Source organism: Acipenser ruthenus, unplaced genomic scaffold (genome assembly GCF_902713425.1).
Source record: "Acipenser ruthenus unplaced genomic scaffold, fAciRut3.2 maternal haplotype, whole genome shotgun sequence".
NCBI classification, from domain to species: Eukaryota; Metazoa; Chordata; class Actinopteri; order Acipenseriformes; family Acipenseridae; genus Acipenser; species Acipenser ruthenus.
The window spans coordinates 17501-20000 of record NW_026708829.1 but is presented as its reverse complement, the minus strand read 5'-3'; positions in this window follow the sequence as shown (position 1 = coordinate 20000).

The window sequence follows — 2500 nt, the reverse complement described above, 5'->3', positions numbered from 1 at the left end:
CCGCACGGGAAATCCTCCCCCAACACGGCTCCTGCCCGGGCACGAGGCCTCCGGAACCGGCCCGACAGCTCAACCGACCAGCATCGACATCGCCCGGGGGGAGGGGGACGGGACACGCGCGGATCGGGGGGAAGGAACTCAGGCAAGGCGACTTAACCGCAATGGAAATCATCCCGACCTGGCTCCTGGCTCCTAAACCGGCACGAGAACCGCCCCTCTCAATGGACACGTGCGAGGCGCGCTCACATCCTGCCCAGAAATAGAACCTCAATCCCCGGGCTTCAGCGTACAACACCGTGAAGTCTCAAGCGTTCGGCCCGATCCTTGGACTCCCATCCGGAGAGAGCGATGGTGTGGCGACCAAACTCGGCTCCGCTCACCCCAGTCCACGGTAGGGTGGGTCGGGCAGGGTTCCTCAGATCAAGCACGGTAAGACTTGGGTCTATAATGCGCGCGCGTGCGTATGGATTTCGTGAAGGACCCTTTGCCCACAACAGAGAGAGACCATCCGGGAAGACAAGGAGGAATCCCGTCAACTCCTGCCCAGCCACAGACTCCAAAGGACGGCTCCAAACGGGTCCTTCACATGCATTCTGACACCTCGGGTCCTGACTTAGTCAAACCATTTTGATCAAAAAACCCTGTCGACGGAAATCTCCGCGGACCCCCCCGTTGTACCTTGACCGCGGGACCCTGAAGGGAGGGAGGTCCCGGGTCCTTGGGAACAGGAGTCGCCGCCGCCCCGCAGCCCCGTTTCGCCTCCGCCCTCGGCAGACTTCCACAAACGGCCCCGAGGTGGCCATGGTCATCTAATGTTAAAGATAGGGAACATGACCATGTTTTTTTGAAAACTTTGATTCTGACGGAGCCGAAAAAGTCCGGACTCTGGTCATATAATGTTAAAGATAGGGATTTCCCTCCGAAAATTCCCCTCAACATGACCATGGCTCCCAAATCACCTCCGGAGAAGGTAGACATGACCAGAGACTGAAAGGGAACGCACGGAGGAGCCAAGGGCGCAAACCCCAGTTCTCGAGCCGGAAATGGGAGCCTCCAGGCCCGCATGAACGGGCGCCCGGGCACGGGAGGTCAACCCCCCCCCCCTTCCCGCAACGTGACCAGAGCTTGGCCAGGTCCTTAAGGGGGCTTAGCCCGGTCCTGAGCCCGAGGAACGGGGCCTCCAGCCCGGCCTGAACCGGCGCCGGGCGCGGGAGGGGGCCACCGGGCAGACTTCCAAGGGAGGATGTCGCCAGGGGGTGAAGGGGGACCCTGACCGGGGTGCAGGGCCTCCCACACGGCTTAGATCGGTCGCTCGTGCCCTTAGAATGAACCTCCGTCCTGACTTAGAAATATTTTTTTGATCGAAAATGCCGTGCCCCTAGTAATATGCACCTACCTCCCCAGTGTATCTGCCATCTAGTTGCATTAAGGGAGGAAGCCACGAGTTCACAGGGACCTCCTGGAACTCTCGCTCCGTAACACATAGCAAATCTGTCCCTTCAGAAGAAGGTAACTTTTAATTGGAGCTCTGGTCATGTCAGCTACTTCTGCCCATGGTCATGTAGGCTAATTCTGCCTCTGGTCATGTCAGCTAATTCCGCCTATGGTCATATTAGCTAATTCCGCCTCTGGTCATGTCAGCTAACTCCGCCTATGGTCATGTCAGCTAACTGTGCCTATGGTCATGTCAGCTAACTGTGCCTATGGTCATGTCAGCTAACTCCGCCTATGGTCATGTCAGCTACTTCTGCCCATGGTCATGTCAGCTACTTCTGCCTATGGTCATGTCAGCTACTTCTGCCTATGGTCATGTCAGCTAACTGTGCCTATGGTCATGTCAGCTAACTGTGCCTATGGTCATGTCAGCTAACTCCGCCTATGGTCATGTCAGCTAACTGTGCCTATGGTCATGTCAGCTAACTGTGCCTATGGTCATGTCAGCTACTTCTGCCCATGGTCATGTCAGCTACTTCTGCCTATGGTCATGTCAGCTACTTCTGCCTATGGTCATGTCAGCTACTTCTGCCTATGGTCATGTCAGCTAACTGTGCCTATGGTCATGTCAGCTACTTCTGCCCATGGTCATGTCAGCTACTTCTGCCCATGGTCATGTCAGCTACTTCTGCCCATGGTCATGTCAGCTACTTCTGCCTATGGTCATGTCAGCTACTTCTGCCTATGGTCATGTCAGCTACTTCTGCCTATGGTCATGTCAGCTAACTGTGCCTATGGTCATGTCAGCTACTTCTGCCCATGGTCATGTCAGCTACTTCTGCCCATGGTCATGTCAGCTACTTCTGCCCATGGTCATGTCAGCTACTTCTGCCCATGGTCATGTCAGCTAATTCCGCCTCTGGTCATGTCAGCTAATTCCGCCTCTGGTCATGTCAGCTAATTCCGCCTCTGGTCATGTCAGCTAACTGTGCCTATGGTCATGTCAGCTAACTGTGCCTCTGGTCATGTAGGCTAATTCCGCCTATGGTCATGTCAGCTAATTCCG